The sequence below is a fragment of the Denticeps clupeoides genome, chromosome 1, assembly GCF_900700375.1.
Source record: "Denticeps clupeoides chromosome 1, fDenClu1.1, whole genome shotgun sequence".
Classification (NCBI taxonomy): Eukaryota; Metazoa; Chordata; class Actinopteri; order Clupeiformes; family Denticipitidae; genus Denticeps; species Denticeps clupeoides.
Genome location: NC_041707.1, coordinates 33,467,089 through 33,479,470, shown reverse-complemented (window position 1 = coordinate 33,479,470; position 12,382 = coordinate 33,467,089). Strand labels below are relative to the sequence as shown.

Genomic DNA, 12,382 nt, shown 5'->3' with positions numbered 1-12,382 from the left:
GTAAAAAAAATTGGTGGAACATTTTCTGGGTCACCAATAAATCCAATAGTCAAGAACTAGACTACTTATCCAAATGTAAAATTGACTAATTAACAAGGAGTGTGTAAACCCTTTTTAAGGGCTTCATAGCTCAGTGGCAAGAGCACTGGTCTCGTAAACCAGGGGTCGTGAGTTCGAACCTCACTGAAGCCTTCAAATGCTTTTGTCACTTTAGATGTAGAACTTGAGTCATAAAACCATCTCTTGAATTTCACTAGTTGTCCAAAACAAGTAATATAGTTGAACGCACAGCAAAGTTAAGAGAAATTTGAAAAGTGGCTTCAGTACTTAGGGCTATTGGTCTTTAACGCAACGAATCACAAATTGGATGCTCGATCCAAGTCAGAAAAATGTGAACAATGGCTTCATAGCTCAGTGGACAGAGCACTGGTCTTGTAAACCAGGGGTCGTGAGTTCGATCCTCACTGGAGCCTTCTGATGTTAAGGTCACTTCAGTTTTTAAACCTCCCTCGATAATGTTCATCTCACGTTTGAGCTTTGTCATATGTGACTTATTTTTAAAGAAGAGTTGACTTGACTCTAGCTGTTGAGAGAAATGACTTCTTCCTCATTCCATTGCTCTTTTGACGGCATGAATGTAAAAAAAATTGGTGGAACATTTTCTGGGTCACCAATAAATCCAATAGTCAAGAAATAGACCTACTTATCCAAATGTAAAATTGACTAATTAACAAGGAGTGAGTAAAAACCTTTTAAGGGCTTCATAGCTCAGTGGCAAGAGCACTGGTCTCGTAAACCAGGGGTCGTCAGTTCAAACCTCACTGAAGCCTTCAAATGCTTTTGTCACTTTAGATGTAGAACTTGAGTCATAAAACCATCTCTTGAATTTCACTAGTTGTCCAAAACAAGTAATATAGTTGAACGCAAAGCAAAGTTAAGACAAATTTGAAAAGTGGCTTCAGTACTTAGGGCTATGGTCTTTAACGCAACGAATCACAAATTGGATGCTCGATCCAAGTCAGAAAAATGTGAACAATGGCTTCATAGCTCAGTGGACAGAACACTGGTCTTGGAAACCAGGGGTAGTGAGTTTGATCCTCACTGGAGACTTCTGATGTTAGGCTCACTTCAGTTTTTAAACCTCCCTCGATAATGTTCATCTCACGTTTGAGCTTTGTCATATGTGACTTATTTTAAAGAAGAGTTGACTTGACTCTAGCTGTTGAGAGAAATGACTTCTTCCTCATTCCATTTGCTCTTTGATGGCATGAATGTAAAATAATTGGTGGAACATTTTCTGGGTCACCAATAAATACAATAGTCAAGAACTAGACTAGTTATCCAAATGTAATATTGACTAAATAGCAAAGGAGTAAGTAAACCCCATTTTAAGGGCATCATAGCTCAGTGGCCAGAGCACTGGTCTTGTAAACCAGGGGTCGTGAATTCGATCCTCACTGGAGCCTTCTGATGTCAAGGTCACTTCAGTTTTTAAACCTCCCTCGATAATGTTCATCTCACGTTTGAGCTTTGTCATATGTGACTTATTTTTAAAGAAGAGTTGACTTGACTCTAGCTGTTGAGAGAAATGACTTCTTCCTCATTCCATTTGCTCTTTTGACGGCATGAATGTAAAAAAAATTGGTGGAACATTTTCTGGGTCACCAATAAATCCAATAGTCAAGAACTAGACTACTTATCCAAATGTAAAATTAACTAATTAACAAAGGAGTGTGTAAAACCCTTTTTAAGTGCTTCATAGCTCAGTGGCAAGAGCACTGGTCTCGTAAACCAGGGGTCGTGAGTTCGAACCTCACTGAAGCCTTCAAATGCTTTTGTCACTTTAGATGTAGAACTTGAGTCATAAAAACCATCTCTTGAATTTCACTAGTTGTCCAAAACAAGTAATATAGTTGAACGCACAGCAAAGTTAAGACAAATTTGAAAAGTGGCTTCAGTACTTAGGGCTATGGTCTTTAACGCAATGAATCACAAATTGGATGCTCGATCCAAGTAAGAAAAATGTGAACAATAGCTTCATAGCTCAGTGGACAGAGCACTGGTCTTGTAAACCAGGGGTCGTGAGTTCGATCCTCACTGGAGCCTTCTGATGTTAAGGTCACTTCAGTTTTTAAACCTCCCTCGATAATGTTCATCTCACGTTTGAGCTTTGTCATATGTGACTTATTTTTAAAGAAGAGTTGACTTGACTCTAGCTGTTGAGAGAAATGACTTCTTCCTCATTCCATTTGCTCTTTTGACGGCATGAATGTAAAAAAAATTGGTGGAACATTTTCTGGGTCACCAATAAATCCAATAGTCAAGAACTAGACTACTTATCCAAATGTAAAATTGACTAATTAACAAAGGAGTGTGTAAAACCCTTTTAAGGGCTTCATAGCTCAGTGGCAAGAGCACTGGTCTCGTAAACCAGGGGTCGTGAGTTCGAACCTCACTGAAGCCTTCAAATGCTTTTGTCACTTTAGATGTAGAACTTGAGTCATAAAAACCATCTCTTGAATTTCACTAGTTGTCCAAAACAAGTAATATAGTTGAACGCACAGCAAAGTTAAGAGAAATTTGAAAAGTGGCTTCAGTACTTAGGGCTACGGTCTTTAACGCAACGAATCACAAATTGGATGCTCGATCCAAGTCAGAAAAATGTGAACAATGGCTTCATAGCTCAGTGGACAGAGCACTGGTCTTGTAAACCAGGGGTCGTGAGTTCGATCCTCACTGGAGCCTTCTGATGTTAAGGTCACTTCAGTTTTTAAACCTCCCTCGATAATGTTCATCTCACGTTTGAGCTTTGTCATATGTGACTTATTTTTAAAGAAGAGTTGACTTGACTCTAGCTGTTGAGAGAAATGACTTCTTCCTCATTCCATTTGCTCTTTTGACGGCATGAATGTAAAAAAAATTGGTGGAACATTTTCTGGGTCACCAATAAATCCAATAGTCAAGAACTAGACTACTTATCCAAATGTAAAATTGACTAATTAACAAAGGAGTGAGTAAAACCCTTTTTAAGGGCTTCATAGCTCAGTGGCAAGAGCACTGGTCTCGTAAACCAGGGGTCGTGAGTTCGAACCTCACTGAAGCCTTCAAATGCTTTTGTCACTTTAGATGTAGAACTTGAGTCATAAAAACCATCTCTTGAATTTCACTAGTTGTCCAAAACAAGTAATATAGTTGAACGCAAAGCAAAGTTAAGACAAATTTGAAAAGTGGCTTCAGTACTTAGGGCTATGGTCTTTAACGCAACGAATCACAAATTGGATGCTCGATCCAAGTCAGAAAAATGTGAACAATGGCTTCATAGCTCAGTGGACAGAACACTGGTCTTGGAAACCAGGGGTAGTGAGTTTGATCCTCACTGGAGACTTCTGATGTTAAGCTCACTTCAGTTTTTAAACCTCCCTCGATAATGTTCATCTCACGTTTGAGCTTTGTCATATGTGACTTATTTTAAAGAAGAGTTGACTTGACTCTAGCTGTTGAGAGAAATGACTTCTTCCTCATTCCATTTGCTCTTTTGATGGCATGAATGTAAAAATAATTGGTGGAACATTTTCTGGGTCACCAATAAATACAATAGTCAAGAACTAGACTAGTTATCCAAATGTAATATTGACTAAATAGCAAAGGAGTAAGTAAACCCCATTTTAAGGGCATCATAGCTCAGTGGCCAGAGCACTGGTCTTGTAAACCAGGGGTCGTGAGTTCGATCCTCACTGGAGCCTTCTGATGTCAAGGTCACTTCAGTTTTTAAACCTCCCTCGATAATGTTCATCTCACGTTTGAGCTTTGTCATATGTGACTTATTTTTAAAGAAGAGTTGACTTGACTCTAGCTGTTGAGAGAAATGACTTCTTCCTCATTCCATTTGCTCTTTTGACGGCATGAATGTAAAAAAAATTGGTGGAACATTTTCTGGGTCACCAATAAATCCAATAGTCAAGAACTAGACTACTTATCCAAATGTAAAATTGACTAATTAACAAAGGAGTGTGTAAAACCCTTTTTAAGGGCTTCATAGCTCAGTGGCAAGAGCACTGGTCTCGTAAACCAGGGGTCGTGAGTTCGAACCTCACTGAAGCCTTCAAATGCTTTTGTCACTTTAGATGTAGAACTTGAGTCATAAAAACCATCTCTTGAATTTCACTAGTTGTCCAAAACAAGTAATATAGTTGAACGCACAGCAAAGTTAAGACAAATTTGAAAAGTGGCTTCAGTACTTAGGGCTATGGTCTTTAACGCAACGAATCACAAATTGGATGCTCGATCCAAGTCAGAAAAATGTGAACAATGGCTTCATAGCTCAGTGGACAGAGCACTGGTCTTGTAAACCAGGGGTCGTGAGTTCGATCCTCACTGGAGCCTTCTGATGTTAAGGTCACTTCAGTTTTTAAACCTCCCTCGATAATGTTCATCTCACGTTTGAGCTTTGTCATATGTGACTTATTTTTAAAGAAGAGTTGACTTGACTCTAGCTGTTGAGAGAAATGACTTCTTCCTCATTCCATTTGCTCTTTTGACGGCATGAATGTAAAAAAAATTGGTGGAACATTTTCTGGGTCACCAATAAATCCAATAGTCAAGAACTAGACTACTTATCCAAATGTAAAATTGACTAATTAACAAAGGAGTGTGTAAAACCCTTTTTAAGGGCTTCATAGCTCAGTGGCAAGAGCACTGGTCTCGTAAACCAGGGGTCGTGAGTTCGAACCTCACTGAAGCCTTCAAATGCTTTTGTCACTTTAGATGTAGAACTTGAGTCATAAAAACCATCTCTTGAATTTCACTAGTTGTCCAAAACAAGTAATATAGTTGAACGCACAGCAAAGTTAAGACAAATTTGAAAAGTGGCTTCAGTACTTAGGGCTATGGTCTTTAACGCAACGAATCACAAATTGGATGCTCGATCCAAGTCAGAAAAATGTGAACAATGGCTTCATAGCTCAGTGGACAGAGCACTGGTCTTGTAAACCAGGGGTCGTGAGTTCGATCCTCACTGGAGCCTTCTGATGTTAAGGTCACTTCAGTTTTTAAACCTCCCTCGATAATGTTCATCTCACGTTTGAGCCTTGTCATATGTGACTTATTTTTAAAGAAGAGTTGACTTGACTGTAGCAGTTGAGAGAAATGACTTCTTCCTCATTCCATTTGCTCTTTTGATGGCATGAATGTAAAAATAATTGGTGGAACATTTTCTGGGTCACCAATAAATACAATAGTCAAGAACTAGACTAGTTATCCAAATGTAATATTGACTAAGTAACAAAGGAGTAAGTAAACCTCATTTTAAGGGCTTCATAGCTCAGTGGCCAGAGCACTGGTCTTGTAAACCAGGGGTCGTGAGTTCGATCCTCACTGGAGCCTTCTGATGTCAAGGTCACTTGAGTTTTTAAACCTCCCTCGATAATGTTCATCTCACGTTTGAGCTTTGTCATATGTGACTTATTTTTAAAGAAGAGTTGACTTGACTCTAGCTGTTGAGAGAAATGACTTCTTCCTCATTCCATTTGCTCTTTTGACGGCATGAATGTAAAAAAAATTGGTGGAACATTTTCTGGGTCACCAATAAATCCAATAGTCAAGAACTAGACTAATTATCCAAATGTAAAATTGACTAATTAACAAAGGAGTGTGTAAAACCCTTTTTAAGGGCTTCATAGCTCAGTGGCAAGAGCACTGGTCTCGTAAACCAGGGGTCGTGAGTTCGAACCTCACTGTAGCCTTCAAATGCTTTTGTCACTTTAGATGTAGAACTTGAGTCATAAAAACCATCTCTTGAATTTCACTAGTTGTCCAAAACAAGTAATATAGTTGAACGCACAGCAAAGTTAAGACAAATTTGAAAAGTGGCTTCAGTACTTAGGGCTATGGTCTTTAACGCAACGAATCACAAATTGGATGCTCGATCCAAGTCAGAAAAATGTGAACAATGGCTTCATAGCTCAGTGGACAGAGCACTGGTCTTGTAAACCAGGGGTCGTGAGTTCGATCCTCACTGGAGCCTTCTGATGTTAAGGTCACTTCAGTTTTTAAACCTCCCTCGATAATGTTCATCTCACGTTTGAGCTTTGTCATATGTGACTTATTTTTAAAGAAGAGTTGACTTGACTCTAGCTGTTGAGAGAAATGACTTCTTCCTCATTCCATTTGCTCTTTTGACGGCATGAATGTAAAAAAAATTGGTGGAACATTTTCTGGGTCACCAATAAATCCAATAGTCAAGAACTAGACTACTTATCCAAATGTAAAATTGACTAATTAACAAAGGAGTGTGTAAAAACCTTTAAGGGCTTCATAGCTCAGTGGCAAGAGCACTGGTCTCGTAAACCAGGGGTCGTGAGTTCGAACCTCACTGAAGCCTTCAAATGCTTTTGTCACTTTAGATGTAGAACTTGAGTCATAAAAACCATCTCTTGAATTTCACTAGTTGTCCAAAACAAGTAATATAGTTGAACGCACAGCAAAGTTAAGACAAATTTGAAAAGTGGCTTCAGTACTTAGGGCTATGGTCTTTAACGCAACGAATCACAAATTGGATGCTCGATCCAAGTCAGAAAAATGTGAACAATGGCTTCATAGCTCAGTGGACAGAGCACTGGTCTTGTAAACCAGGGGTCGTGAGTTCGATCCTCACTGGAGCCTTCTGATGTTAAGGTCACTTCAGTTTTTAAACCTCCCTCGATAATGTTCATCTCACGTTTGAGCTTTGTCATATGTGACTTATTTTTAAAGAAGAGTTGACTTGACTCTAGCTGTTGAGAGAAATGACTTCTTCCTCATTCCATTTGCTCTTTTGACGGCATGAATGTAAAAAAAATTGGTGGAACATTTTCTGGGTCACCAATAAATCCAATAGTCAAGAACTAGACTACTTATCCAAATGTAAAATTGACTAATTAACAAAGGAGTGAGTAAAACCCTTTTTAAGGGCTTCATAGCTCAGTGGCAAGAGCACTGGTCTCGTAAACCAGGGGTCGTGAGTTCAAACCTCACTGAAGCCTTCAAATGCTTTTGTCACTTTAGATGTAGAACTTGAGTCATAAAAACCATCTCTTGAATTTCACTAGTTGTCCAAAACAAGTAATATAGTTGAACGCAAAGCAAAGTTAAGACAAATTTGAAAAGTGGCTTCAGTACTTAGGGCTATGGTCTTTAACGCAACGAATCACAAATTGGATGCTCGATCCAAGTCAGAAAAATGTGAACAATGGCTTCATAGCTCAGTGGACAGAGCACTGGTCTTGTAAACCAGGGGTAGTGAGTTTGATCCTCACTGGAGCCTTCTGATGTTAAGCTCACTTCAGTTTTTAAACCTCCTCGATAATGTTCATCTCACATTTGAGCTTTGTCATATGTGACTTATTTTAAAGAAGAGTTGACTTGACTCTAGCTGTTGAGAGAAATGACTTCTTCCTCATTCCATTTGCTCTTTTGATGGCATGAATGTAAAAATAATTGGTGGAACATTTTCTGGGTCACCAATAAATACAATAGTCAAGAACTAGACTAGTTATCCAAATGTAATATTGACTAATAACAAAGGAGTAAGTAAACCCCATTTTAGGGCTTCATAGCTCAGTGGCCAGAGCACTGGTCTTGTAAACCAGGGGTCGTGAGTTCGATCCTCACTGGAGCCTTCTGATGTCAAGGTCACTTCAGTTTTTAAACCTCCCTCGATAATGTTCATCTCACGTTTGAGCTTTGTCATATGTGACTTATTTTTAAAGAAGAGTTGACTTGACTCTAGCTGTTGAGAGAAATGACTTCTTCCTCATTCCATTTGCTCTTTTGACGGCATGAATGTAAAAAAAATTGGTGGAACATTTTCTGGGTCACCAATAAATCCAATAGTCAAGAACTAGACTACTTATCCAAATGTAAAATTGACTAATTAACAAAGGAGTGTGTAAAACCGTTTTTAAGAGCTTCATAGCTCAGTGGCAAGAGCACTGGTCTTGTAAACCAGGGGTCGTGAGTTCGAACCTCACTGTAGCCTTCAAATGCTTTTGTCACTTTAGATGTAGAACTTGAGTCATAAAAACCATCTCTTGAATTTCACTAGTTGTCCAAAACAAGTAATATAGTTGAACGCACAGCAAAGTTAAGACAAATTTGAAAAGTGGCTTCAGTACTTAGGGCTATGGTCTTTAACGCAACGAATCACAAATTGGATGCTCGATCCAAGTCAGAAAAATGTGAACAATGGCTTCATAGCTCAGTGGACAGAGCACTGGTCTTGTAAACCAGGGGTCGTGAGTTCGATCCTCACTGGAGCCTTCTGATGTTAAGGTCACTTCAGTTTTTAAACCTCCCTCGATAATGTTCATCTCACATTTGAGCCTTGTCATATTTGACTTATTTTAAAGAAGAGTTGACTTGACTGTAGCAGTTGAGAGAAATGACTTCTTCCTCATTCCATTTGCTCTTTTGATGGCATGAATGTAAAAATAATTGGTGGAACATTTTCTGGGTCACCAATAAATACAATAGTCAAGAACTAGACTAGTTATCCAAATGTAATATTGACTAAGTAACAAAGGAGTAAGTAAACCCCATTTTAAGGGCTTCATAGCTCAGTGGCCAGAGCACTGGTCTTGTAAACCAGGGGTCGTGAGTTCGATCCTCACTGGAGCCTTCTGATGTCAAGGTCACTTGAGTTTTTAAACCTCCCTCGATAATGTTCATCTCACGTTTGAGCTTTGTCATATGTGACTTATTTTTAAAGAAGAGTTGACTTGACTCTAGCTGTTGAGAGAAATGACTTCTTCCTCATTCCATTTGCTCTTTTGACGGCATGAATGTAAAAAAAATTGGTGGAACATTTTCTGGGTCACCAATAAATCCAATAGTCAAGAACTAGACTACTTATCCAAATGTAAAATTGACTAATTAACAAAGGAGTGTGTAAAACCCTTTTAAGGGCTTCATAGCTCAGTGGCAAGAGCACTGGTCTCGTAAACCAGGGGTCGTGAGTTCGAACCTCACTGAAGCCTTCAAATGCTTTTGTCACTTTAGATGTAGAACTTGAGTCATAAAAACCATCTCTTGAATTTCACTAGTTGTCCAAAACAAGTAATATAGTTGAACGCACAGCAAAGTTAAGACAAATTTGAAAAGTGGCTTCAGTACTTAGGGCTATGGTCTTTAACGCAACGAATCACAAATTGGATGCTCGATCCAAGTCAGAAAAATGTGAACAATGGCTTCATAGCTCAGTGGACAGAGCACTGGTCTTGTAAACCAGGGGTCGTGAGTTCGATCCTCACTGGAGCCTTCTGATGTTAAGGTCACTTCAGTTTTTAAACCTCCCTCGATAATGTTCATCTCACGTTTGAGCTTTGTCATATGTGACTTATTTTTAAAGAAGAGTTGACTTGACTCTAGCTGTTGAGAGAAATGACTTCTTCCTCATTCCATTTGCTCTTTTGACGGCATGAATGTAAAAAAAATTGGTGGAACATTTTCTGGGTCACCAATAAATCCAATAGTCAAGAACTAGACTACTTATCCAAATGTAAAATTGACTAATTAACAAAGGAGTGTGTAAAACCCTTTTTAAGGGCTTCATAGCTCAGTGGCAAGAGCACTGGTCTCGTAAACCAGGGGTCGTGAGTTCGAACCTCACTGAAGCCTTCAAATGCTTTTGTCACTTTAGATGTAGAACTTGAGTCATAAAAACCATCTCTTGAATTTCACTAGTTGTCCAAAACAAGTAATATAGTTGAACGCACAGCAAAGTTAAGACAAATTTGAAAAGTGGCTTCAGTACTTAGGGCTATGGTCTTTAACGCAACGAATCACAAATTGGATGCTCGATCCAAGTCAGAAAAATGTGAACAATGGCTTCATAGCTCAGTGGACAGAGCACTGGTCTTGTAAACCAGGGGTCGTGAGTTCGATCCTCACTGGAGCCTTCTGATGTTAAGGTCACTTCAGTTTTTAAACCTCCCTCGATAATGTTCATCTCACATTTGAGCCTTGTCATATTTGACTTATTTTTAAAGAAGAGTTGACTTGACTGTAGCAGTTGAGAGAAATGACTTCTTCCTCATTCCATTTGCTCTTCTGATGGCATGAATGTAAAAATAATTGGTGGAACATTTTCTGGGTCACCAATAAATACAATAGTCAAGAACTAGACTAGTTATCCAAATGTAATATTGACTAAGTAACAAAGGAGTAAGTAAACCCCATTTTAAGGGCTTCATAGCTCAGTGGCCAGAGCACTGGTCTTGTAAACCAGGGGTCGTGAGTTCGATCCTCACTGGAGCCTTCTGATGTCAAGGTCACTTGAGTTTTTAAACCTCCTCGATATTGTTCATCTCACATTTGAGCCTTGTCATATTTCACTTATTTTTAAAGAAGAGTTGACTTGACTGTAGCAGTTGAGAGAAATGACTTCTTCCTCATTCCATTTGCTCTTTTGATGGCATGAATGTAAAAATAATTGGTGGAACATTTTCTGGGTCACCAATAAATACAATAGTCAAGAACTAGACTAGTTATCCAAATGTAATATTGACTAAGTAACAAAGGAGTAAGTAAACCCCATTTTAAGGGCTTCATAGCTCAGTGGCCAGAGCACTGGTCTTGTAAACCAGGGGTCGTGAGTTCGATCCTCACTGGAGCCTTCTGATGTCAAGGTCACTTGAGTTTTTAAACCTCCCTCGATAATGTTCATCTCACGTTTGAGCTTTGTCATATGTGACTTATTTTTAAAGAAGAGTTGACTTGACTCTAGCTGTTGAGAGAAATGACTTCTTCCTCATTCCATTTGCTCTTTTGACGGCATGAATGTAAAAAAAATTGGTGGAACATTTTCTGGGTCACCAATAAATCCAATAGTCAAGAACTAGACTACTTATCCAAATGTAAAATTGACTAATTAACAAAGGAGTGTGTAAAACCCTTTTTAAGGGCTTCATAGCTCAGTGGCAAGAGCACTGGTCTCGTAAACCAGGGGTCGTGAGTTCGAACCTCACTGAAGCCTTCAAATGCTTTTGTCACTTTAGATGTAGAACTTGAGTCATAAAAACCATCTCTTGAATTTCACTAGTTGTCCAAAACAAGTAATATAGTTGAACGCACAGCAAAGTTAAGACAAATTTGAAAAGTGGCTTCAGTACTTAGGGCTATGGTCTTTAACGCAACGAATCACAAATTGGATGCTCGATCCAAGTCAGAAAAATGTGAACAATGGCTTCATAGCTCAGTGGACAGAGCACTGGTCTTGTAAACCAGGGGTCAGTGAGTTCGATCCTCACTGGAGCCTTCTGATGTTAATGTCACTTCAGTTTTTAAACCTCCCTCGATAATGTTCATCTCACATTTGAGCCTTGTCATATTTGACTTATTTTTAAAGAAGAGTTGACTTGACTGTAGCAGTTGAGAGAAATGACTTCTTCCTCATTCCATTTGCTCTTTTGATGGCATGAATGTAAAAATAATTGGTGGAACATTTTCTGGGTCACCAATAAATACAATAGTCAAGAACTAGACTAGTTATCCAAATGTAATATTGACTAAGTAACAAAGGAGTAAGTAAACCCCATTTTAAGGGCTTCATAGCTCAGTGGCCAGAGCACTGGTCTTGTAAACCAGGGGTCGTGAGTTCGATCCTCACTGGAGCCTTCTGATGTCAAGGTCACTTGAGTTTTTAAACCTCCCTCGATAATGTTCATCTCACGTTTGAGCTTTGTCATATGTGACTTATTTTTAAAGAAGAGTTGACTTGACTCTAGCTGTTGAGAGAAATGACTTCTTCCTCATTCCATTTGCTCTTTTGACGGCATGAATGTAAAAAAAATTGGTGGAACATTTTCTGGGTCACCAATAAATCCAATAGTCAAGAACTAGACTACTTATCCAAATGTAAAATTGACTAATTAACAAAGGAGTGTGTAAAACCCTTTTTAAGGGCTTCATAGCTCAGTGGCAAGAGCACTGGTCTCGTAAACCAGGGGTCGTGAGTTCGAACCTCACTGAAGCCTTCAAATGCTTTTGTCACTTTAGATGTAGAACTTGAGTCATAAAAACCATCTCTTGAATTTCACTAGTTGTCCAAAACAAGTAATATAGTTGAACGCACAGCAAAGTTAAGACAAATTTGAAAAGTGGCTTCAGTACTTAGGGCTATGGTCTTTAACGCAACGAATCACAAATTGGATGCTCGATCCAAGTCAGAAAAATGTGAACAATGGCTTCATAGCTCAGTGGACAGAGCACTGGTCTTGTAAACCAGGGGTCGTGAGTTTGATCCTCACTGGAGCCTTCTGATGTTAATGTCACTTCTGTTTTTAAACCTCCTCGATAATGTTCATCTCACATTTGAGCCTTGTCATATTTGACTTATTTTTAAAGAAGA

The 12,382-nt window shown here is 38.9% G+C and overlaps 36 non-coding genes across 36 annotated transcripts; all 36 read left to right on the top strand.

Annotated features, from left to right (window-relative positions):
- Window positions 1–119: 119 nt before the first annotated feature.
- trnat-cgu (transfer RNA threonine (anticodon CGU)) lies at window positions 120–192 on the top strand. Its single transcript has one exon. It is a non-coding gene; the product is annotated as a tRNA-Thr (tRNA).
- A 208-nt stretch (window positions 193–400) lies between these two features.
- trnat-ugu (transfer RNA threonine (anticodon UGU)) lies at window positions 401–473 on the top strand. The gene has a single exon. It is a non-coding gene; the product is annotated as a tRNA-Thr (tRNA).
- A 284-nt stretch (window positions 474–757) lies between these two features.
- Window positions 758–830, top strand: trnat-cgu (transfer RNA threonine (anticodon CGU)). The gene has a single exon. It is a non-coding gene; the product is annotated as a tRNA-Thr (tRNA).
- Window positions 831–1,393: 563 nt separating this feature from the next.
- trnat-ugu (transfer RNA threonine (anticodon UGU)) lies at window positions 1,394–1,466 on the top strand. Its single transcript has one exon. It is a non-coding gene; the product is annotated as a tRNA-Thr (tRNA).
- Window positions 1,467–1,752: 286 nt separating this feature from the next.
- On the top strand, window positions 1,753–1,825 carry trnat-cgu (transfer RNA threonine (anticodon CGU)). Its single transcript has one exon. It is a non-coding gene; the product is annotated as a tRNA-Thr (tRNA).
- Window positions 1,826–2,033: 208 nt separating this feature from the next.
- On the top strand, window positions 2,034–2,106 carry trnat-ugu (transfer RNA threonine (anticodon UGU)). The gene has a single exon. It is a non-coding gene; the product is annotated as a tRNA-Thr (tRNA).
- Window positions 2,107–2,391: 285 nt separating this feature from the next.
- trnat-cgu (transfer RNA threonine (anticodon CGU)) lies at window positions 2,392–2,464 on the top strand. Its single transcript has one exon. It is a non-coding gene; the product is annotated as a tRNA-Thr (tRNA).
- A 208-nt stretch (window positions 2,465–2,672) lies between these two features.
- trnat-ugu (transfer RNA threonine (anticodon UGU)) lies at window positions 2,673–2,745 on the top strand. The gene has a single exon. It is a non-coding gene; the product is annotated as a tRNA-Thr (tRNA).
- A 286-nt stretch (window positions 2,746–3,031) lies between these two features.
- trnat-cgu (transfer RNA threonine (anticodon CGU)) lies at window positions 3,032–3,104 on the top strand. The gene has a single exon. It is a non-coding gene; the product is annotated as a tRNA-Thr (tRNA).
- Window positions 3,105–3,670: 566 nt separating this feature from the next.
- trnat-ugu (transfer RNA threonine (anticodon UGU)) lies at window positions 3,671–3,743 on the top strand. The gene has a single exon. It is a non-coding gene; the product is annotated as a tRNA-Thr (tRNA).
- A 286-nt stretch (window positions 3,744–4,029) lies between these two features.
- On the top strand, window positions 4,030–4,102 carry trnat-cgu (transfer RNA threonine (anticodon CGU)). The gene has a single exon. It is a non-coding gene; the product is annotated as a tRNA-Thr (tRNA).
- Window positions 4,103–4,310: 208 nt separating this feature from the next.
- Window positions 4,311–4,383, top strand: trnat-ugu (transfer RNA threonine (anticodon UGU)). Its single transcript has one exon. It is a non-coding gene; the product is annotated as a tRNA-Thr (tRNA).
- A 286-nt stretch (window positions 4,384–4,669) lies between these two features.
- trnat-cgu (transfer RNA threonine (anticodon CGU)) lies at window positions 4,670–4,742 on the top strand. Its single transcript has one exon. It is a non-coding gene; the product is annotated as a tRNA-Thr (tRNA).
- Window positions 4,743–4,950: 208 nt separating this feature from the next.
- Window positions 4,951–5,023, top strand: trnat-ugu (transfer RNA threonine (anticodon UGU)). The gene has a single exon. It is a non-coding gene; the product is annotated as a tRNA-Thr (tRNA).
- Window positions 5,024–5,309: 286 nt separating this feature from the next.
- On the top strand, window positions 5,310–5,382 carry trnat-ugu (transfer RNA threonine (anticodon UGU)). The gene has a single exon. It is a non-coding gene; the product is annotated as a tRNA-Thr (tRNA).
- A 286-nt stretch (window positions 5,383–5,668) lies between these two features.
- Window positions 5,669–5,741, top strand: trnat-cgu (transfer RNA threonine (anticodon CGU)). Its single transcript has one exon. It is a non-coding gene; the product is annotated as a tRNA-Thr (tRNA).
- A 208-nt stretch (window positions 5,742–5,949) lies between these two features.
- Window positions 5,950–6,022, top strand: trnat-ugu (transfer RNA threonine (anticodon UGU)). Its single transcript has one exon. It is a non-coding gene; the product is annotated as a tRNA-Thr (tRNA).
- Window positions 6,023–6,306: 284 nt separating this feature from the next.
- trnat-cgu (transfer RNA threonine (anticodon CGU)) lies at window positions 6,307–6,379 on the top strand. The gene has a single exon. It is a non-coding gene; the product is annotated as a tRNA-Thr (tRNA).
- A 208-nt stretch (window positions 6,380–6,587) lies between these two features.
- Window positions 6,588–6,660, top strand: trnat-ugu (transfer RNA threonine (anticodon UGU)). The gene has a single exon. It is a non-coding gene; the product is annotated as a tRNA-Thr (tRNA).
- A 286-nt stretch (window positions 6,661–6,946) lies between these two features.
- Window positions 6,947–7,019, top strand: trnat-cgu (transfer RNA threonine (anticodon CGU)). Its single transcript has one exon. It is a non-coding gene; the product is annotated as a tRNA-Thr (tRNA).
- Window positions 7,020–7,227: 208 nt separating this feature from the next.
- trnat-ugu (transfer RNA threonine (anticodon UGU)) lies at window positions 7,228–7,300 on the top strand. Its single transcript has one exon. It is a non-coding gene; the product is annotated as a tRNA-Thr (tRNA).
- Window positions 7,301–7,582: 282 nt separating this feature from the next.
- On the top strand, window positions 7,583–7,655 carry trnat-ugu (transfer RNA threonine (anticodon UGU)). Its single transcript has one exon. It is a non-coding gene; the product is annotated as a tRNA-Thr (tRNA).
- Window positions 7,656–7,941: 286 nt separating this feature from the next.
- On the top strand, window positions 7,942–8,014 carry trnat-ugu (transfer RNA threonine (anticodon UGU)). Its single transcript has one exon. It is a non-coding gene; the product is annotated as a tRNA-Thr (tRNA).
- A 208-nt stretch (window positions 8,015–8,222) lies between these two features.
- On the top strand, window positions 8,223–8,295 carry trnat-ugu (transfer RNA threonine (anticodon UGU)). Its single transcript has one exon. It is a non-coding gene; the product is annotated as a tRNA-Thr (tRNA).
- Window positions 8,296–8,580: 285 nt separating this feature from the next.
- Window positions 8,581–8,653, top strand: trnat-ugu (transfer RNA threonine (anticodon UGU)). Its single transcript has one exon. It is a non-coding gene; the product is annotated as a tRNA-Thr (tRNA).
- Window positions 8,654–8,938: 285 nt separating this feature from the next.
- On the top strand, window positions 8,939–9,011 carry trnat-cgu (transfer RNA threonine (anticodon CGU)). Its single transcript has one exon. It is a non-coding gene; the product is annotated as a tRNA-Thr (tRNA).
- Window positions 9,012–9,219: 208 nt separating this feature from the next.
- On the top strand, window positions 9,220–9,292 carry trnat-ugu (transfer RNA threonine (anticodon UGU)). Its single transcript has one exon. It is a non-coding gene; the product is annotated as a tRNA-Thr (tRNA).
- Window positions 9,293–9,578: 286 nt separating this feature from the next.
- On the top strand, window positions 9,579–9,651 carry trnat-cgu (transfer RNA threonine (anticodon CGU)). The gene has a single exon. It is a non-coding gene; the product is annotated as a tRNA-Thr (tRNA).
- Window positions 9,652–9,859: 208 nt separating this feature from the next.
- Window positions 9,860–9,932, top strand: trnat-ugu (transfer RNA threonine (anticodon UGU)). Its single transcript has one exon. It is a non-coding gene; the product is annotated as a tRNA-Thr (tRNA).
- A 286-nt stretch (window positions 9,933–10,218) lies between these two features.
- On the top strand, window positions 10,219–10,291 carry trnat-ugu (transfer RNA threonine (anticodon UGU)). The gene has a single exon. It is a non-coding gene; the product is annotated as a tRNA-Thr (tRNA).
- A 285-nt stretch (window positions 10,292–10,576) lies between these two features.
- On the top strand, window positions 10,577–10,649 carry trnat-ugu (transfer RNA threonine (anticodon UGU)). The gene has a single exon. It is a non-coding gene; the product is annotated as a tRNA-Thr (tRNA).
- A 286-nt stretch (window positions 10,650–10,935) lies between these two features.
- Window positions 10,936–11,008, top strand: trnat-cgu (transfer RNA threonine (anticodon CGU)). Its single transcript has one exon. It is a non-coding gene; the product is annotated as a tRNA-Thr (tRNA).
- Window positions 11,009–11,216: 208 nt separating this feature from the next.
- On the top strand, window positions 11,217–11,290 carry trnat-ugu (transfer RNA threonine (anticodon UGU)). The gene has a single exon. It is a non-coding gene; the product is annotated as a tRNA-Thr (tRNA).
- A 286-nt stretch (window positions 11,291–11,576) lies between these two features.
- On the top strand, window positions 11,577–11,649 carry trnat-ugu (transfer RNA threonine (anticodon UGU)). The gene has a single exon. It is a non-coding gene; the product is annotated as a tRNA-Thr (tRNA).
- Window positions 11,650–11,935: 286 nt separating this feature from the next.
- trnat-cgu (transfer RNA threonine (anticodon CGU)) lies at window positions 11,936–12,008 on the top strand. The gene has a single exon. It is a non-coding gene; the product is annotated as a tRNA-Thr (tRNA).
- Window positions 12,009–12,216: 208 nt separating this feature from the next.
- Window positions 12,217–12,289, top strand: trnat-ugu (transfer RNA threonine (anticodon UGU)). Its single transcript has one exon. It is a non-coding gene; the product is annotated as a tRNA-Thr (tRNA).
- Window positions 12,290–12,382: the final 93 nt, after the last annotated feature.